We start from the raw sequence: 5,822 nt of genomic DNA, 5'->3' as shown, positions 1-5,822 counted from the left end.
ATCAATTTAGTTTCACAAATTCCTTTCCCCATTGAAATAGTTTTAACACACAACTTCGAACTAGATTCTGCCAAGAAATAAACTTCCAACCTAAAGCTTCCAACTTTGAAAAATCATGAAAAATTCAATTCCTATCCAAATTGAATGAATCTAAAGACCATTGGAATTTTAAAGACCATATTTTTTTAATGTAATTTTACTTTACCAAAATACCTCACCATTTAAAGCAGTTTTAATGAGAAATCTCGAAGAAATTCTGTCTTCAAACTAGAATTTTCAACAAGATGACCCTAACTTCAGAAATTCATAGTAAATTTATTTCTCAACCAAATTGTGTGAAACCAATTCTTAATGAAAGATAATTAACTATATTATCCTAATATAAGTTTATCTCTAAAAGATAAATCTTGAATTTACATGAATTTGGGCAGAAAATCAACATGTAATTTTGATCGGTGTATGCCGCACCACCGTCAAGCTTGAGAGTGTGTGTTTTAAGGCGAGGGCCAAGAGTTTTACATTTATAGAAGCCACTACTACTTTCACTATGAATATAGCTAGGGCGAGTAGGGATCGTCCCAAGGGATTGTGAGGATTGAACAATGTCGTGGAATCGTTATTAGGGCTAGTAGGTCGATTAATCAAACAATTGGTTGGGTGGTTGATTAGAGAACAACTAAATTAAACTAAGTGATAACAAAGAATGCAATTAAGAGTAAGTAAGAAAGAGAGAGATCTTGGGGTTTAGAGATCACCACCAAGCAATGCATTTCTATAACGTTGACAAGTGACTAATGAGGGCAAATGGTGTGTTGCAATATTGGTGTGTGTGTGTTTGGTTGATTCAACAAGCAAGGATGACTAGTTAAGCATGTATTGTCTAAACATCATGTGAAAGGCACAATATATCTAAGTAATGAAGCATATATTGTCTAAACAACATGTGAAAGGCATAATAGATCAAAACAAGTCATTAATCCTTTCATTAAGCTCACAATCGAAATACAACACAAGGATAGAGACATATGCTACTTGCATTCAAAAGCTTGGATCATCAAACAACAAGCATAGATTGTCCTCCCATTTACACTACACTACAACTACATTACATCTACACTACTAGTATGAAAATAAACTAGGGGAGAGGCACAATCCATCAAGGAATAAGTATGAACCATCAAGAGAATCACAAGAGCATTCCTTTAAGCACTATGTTTTGACAATCTCCAAATCTATAGCATCAATACACATAGACATGCATCAATAACACAAAATCTAGAGACAAGCACATGGACATCTATTCTAGCATACATAGACATATGGATAGAATGAAATGATCAATTAGAAGCATTAAACCACATAAATCATTGAGTAAACAAGATCTATATATATCAAAGTGTCAAAACATCAATTACAACACTAATCCCTCAATAATACACAAGATTAAGATAGAGAAAGTATGCTTGGGGCTAACTCTAGCCCCAAGAGGATGTTTAGCCACTCATGGTGATGTTGCTCCAACCCTCAAGGGCTAACTCCATGGTTGAAATCTGCTCCTTGTTGATGAAGAATTCCTCCCTTTGTGTCTCTAGCCTCCTCATCCTTTAAACTTCCCTTCCAAGAGAATAAACCCTAAAATTGTGTATATCTCAAAAAGTGCATCATATTCCTTTTATAGGTAGGTCAAGTGGCACATAAAATGAGCTGGGGTCGTGCAAAGAATATTCTCTAATGATTGGATAGAGGACAGATTGCACAAGCTGGAAATTTAACTTTTTCGCACTAGAGGAAGTTCAATCGATCGAACCTTGGACTTGGATCGATCGAACTGGCTGAGATCCATCGAACTTAGGCTGGATCGATCCAACTGGTTGAGCTTTTTGGGAAAAGACAAATCTGAGATATTTTGAGAGATATTTTTGGGAAAAGGACAAAAGTGGTTAGTAGGTGGTACAGCTGTAGATAGGATCAATCATTTGAATAAGGACAAAAGTGTTCGATCGATCGAAGGGTGGTGTTTGATCGATCGAACTTTTGGACTTTATGCTTTTGGGCCAAGGCTTGGATCTATCTTGAAATACTGAGATCGATCATTGTTCGATCGATCGAACCTTGAAGTTGGATCGATCGAACTTTGCTACTTCCCACCTTTGGCTTCATTTGCTTCTTTCTTTCTCTACTTTGCTCCTTTCTTTGTTTAATCCCATAATTGCTTCAATTAAGCTCTTATTTGGCTGAGTTAGCTTATTTTCGGGATAAGTGCCTGAAAATGGAAATAATACGAAATTAATCTAAAACGGTAAAGTAAAATAGATAAAGATACTAGAATGCTTAAGCTTAAGGTGTTTAAATACGCACTTTTCAGCGCTCATCACACCCCCAATGTATCAATGGATGACAATAATAATGATCATGTTGAGGACCTTAGTCACATAGACCAACAAGGTATCCTTTATCCCAATGTACATAAAGAGAACATACAAGTACCATTAGGCATGCCTAGGCCATTCATTCACTAACCACCACAACAACAAGGCCAAGTTCTATATGGAATGCCAAGGCCAATGTATGCTCCACAACCTCACATCATCAATCAAGGAATTCAAAACCAAGGTGTTCATGTTGCACCTCAAGTAGCTAATCCACCTCTTGCTTTAAGAGACCATTATGTGCCTAACGAGTATAATGCACCTACATGCATCCAATTGCCTCCATTTAGAGCGCATCATTATGAAATTAAGCCACAAACTATTTAAATGCTTCCTAATTATCATGGACTTCCAAGTGAAGAACCTTACAACCATTTGGATGAGTTTCTTGAAGTATGTTTCACCGTAAAATATACGGACATGCCAGAGGAGATTTTAAGACTCAAACTTTTTTTATTCACCTTAAAAGACAAGGCAAAGTATTGGTTTAACAATCTTAGGCCTTTTTCAATCACTTCTTGGGCAGAAATGCAACAAGAGTTCTTGAAGAAGTACTATCCAGTTTCTAAGACCAATGCCATGAGAACCTCAATTCGAGAATTTTCATATGGGGATGGAGAAACGTTTCATGAGGCATGGGAACGCTTCAATGAATTGCTTAGGAAGTGTCCACATCATGACATGCCCAAATGGCAATTAGTTCAATACTTCTTTGAGAGCTTATCGGACAATTATAAGGGTATGGTTGATGCTTCCATGGGTGGCTCATACATTGACAAGTATGAGGATGACGTGTGGCGTCTTTATGAGAGCATGAGTGAAAATTCTTTGTATAGAACATTATCATCCAAGAATGGTAGAAATTCACAAGGTAGAAAGAGTGTTGGCTTACATCAAGTAGACCATTCAAATGAAATAGCCGCCGAAATGAAGTCTTTATCTCAAAGGTTTGATCAATTTTTGATTAACCAAAACTCGGCAAACCAAGTATTTTCCTTCCCTAACCATTCTCATCATGCATCAAATGAAACATGTATGACTTGTTCTAGTGTTCTTCATTCTACTTCTCATTGTCCTCACGAACAAGTGCAAAATGAACCTAATGAACAAGTCAATGCAGCTTTTGTAAACCAAGGGAACAATCCTTATGGTACTTATTATAATCCAAGTTGTAGGAATCATCCGAATTTCTCTTGGAAAAACCAAGGAGATGGCTCAAATCCTTCCCAAGGCGGTTTTCAAGGGAAGTACATTCCACCTCCACTTCAAAACCAAGGATCCCAAGGTTATAGACCTTATCAATCATAAGGGAATCAATTTTCTAATTCTCATTTTCCCAACCAATCTTATTCCCAAGGTAATACTAGAAGTCCTGCCTTTGAAGAAAAAGTTTTAAATGCTTTGGGCACTTTAGAGGCTAACACTCAATTGCTTCATTGTCACTCTCAATCTATTGCAAAGCTAGAAACCCAAGTAGGGCAAATAGCAAGCACTCTCAATGCAAGAGAGAAGGGAAAGATGCCCATTAATGCCCTACCTAAGCAACAATGTGTTGTGGAAACCCATTCCTCATTGAAAGGCCACACCATTGAACATGTTAATGCGGTGACTACCTTGCGGAGTGGCAGGATTGTGGACAATCAAGTAGAAATGTCCGATGAAGAGAGTGAACCGGTGCAACCTCAAGTTGTCACCCGTCCCGTTTCACATCCCATTCCTCCTTCATTGCATATACATGACATTGCAAATGAGAAAGTTTTGAAAAATGTGTTTGAAAAAGAAATTTTAAAAAATGATGTTGAAAAGGTTTTGTTGAAAAATGATTTGGAACACAATGATTTGAAAACTTCTTATGTTGAAGAAAGTTCAAAAGAAAATTCTGAAAAAGTGTTTGAACCAAAAGTTCCATTTCCAGATGCCTTAAAAGGATCCATTTCAAAAGACAAGCAAAAGGCAAAAACCAACAAAATTATTGAAATGTTTAGGTAAGTGAAAGTTAATCTTCCACTATTGGATGCAATCAAGCAAATTCTGGCTTATGCCAAATTCTTGAAAGACTTGTGCACCCAAAAGTGGAAGAACAAGAGCCAAGCACAAAGAAAAGTGGTTTTGACCGAGCAAGTAAGCTCAATTTTGCAACATAACACTCTTCCAAAGTTTAAGGACCCCGGTTCACCCACTACATCATGCATTATTGGTGATCATATCATTAATCGGGCGCTTCTTGACTTAGGAGCATGTGTTAACCTTCTTTCATACTCGGTTTATGTCAAATTAGGCATAGGTAAATTGAAACCGACGTCGGTAGTTTTGCAACTTGCCGACCGATCCATTAAGAAGCCTAGGGGTACAATTGAGGATGTTTTGATTAAAATTGATAAATTCTTCTTCCCGGTTGATTTCGTTGTCATAGACACGGAACCGGTCCCCAATCCTAAGAGCCAAATTCCCGTTATCCTTAGCCGTCCTTTCTTGGCAACCGCTAATGCCAACATCAATTGTAGGACGGGGATAATGAAGATCTCATTTGGCCACATGAAGGTGAAGTTGAATATCTTTAGTCCCACACCCAATTCATTTGACAAATATGAAGGAGAGGTTAATGTTGTAGATAAATGTCATGATCTTCAATGTCAAGGGAATGGGCTTTTGTGTAAGACCAAAACTTCCAAAGGATCATCTTCAACCTTGCATTCTCAAAATCTTGTTTCGAATTCTTGCTTTGAAAGGGCATGGAAGCCCAAAGGTCGTGATTGCATAGACAAGGGACCAAAAGTTTCTTTTGAGCTTAATCCAACAAGTTCTTCAAAGAACCATTTGTTGGGTGGAGTTCAATGCATCTATCACCCCAACAAGGAGGGGATGCATTAAAGATCTTTGATCCGGGCTAAAAGAGCCCAATGTCTTGCTAGAGACGTTAAAGACTAGCAAAAGCATTCGTAAGGTGTCAAAACCCTATTCCTCCCTCATTTCTATCTTTCATTTCATTTCTTACGAAGTCTAGATACTTGTTTTTGGTTCTCATATGCATTGAAAGGAACTTTGGTGAGGATTGCATGAGCTTTCATGTCATTATTGAGCATTCTGCATAGTTTGATTGATCTTAAACCTGAGTTCGATCGATCGAACTCCATTCTGCATCCAACACTTAGAAAATTTTTTGACCTGTAGAAACCTGCATCCAAATCACCTCTTTGTCTTATCGTTCTAACTAACTCTTAAATCGATCAGGAGACCTTCGATCGATCCAACTTCCAAGTTCGATCGATCTCATGATTCAACACTTAGAAAAATTTTGTGCCTACATAAACCTGCATATGATCGATCGAACTCTTGTTTCGATCGATCTCAGTTCTTCATTTCATTATTTTGACTTTGTTTTGACTTTTCAAA

At 37.4% G+C, this 5,822-nt stretch overlaps 1 pseudogene; it reads right to left on the bottom strand.

The window, feature by feature from the left end:
• Positions 1 to 3,013: 3,013 nt before the first annotated feature.
• On the bottom strand, positions 3,014 to 3,112 carry LOC132310801 (small nucleolar RNA R71; annotated as a pseudogene).
• Positions 3,113 to 5,822: the final 2,710 nt, after the last annotated feature.

This window comes from Cornus florida, unplaced genomic scaffold (assembly GCF_030987335.1).
Source record: "Cornus florida cultivar Cherokee Brave unplaced genomic scaffold, ASM3098733v1 CherokeeBrave_3.0.0_Hap2_Chr05, whole genome shotgun sequence".
Taxonomy (NCBI): Eukaryota; Viridiplantae; Streptophyta; class Magnoliopsida; order Cornales; family Cornaceae; genus Cornus; species Cornus florida.
This window is presented reverse-complemented; position numbering and strand designations above follow the sequence as displayed.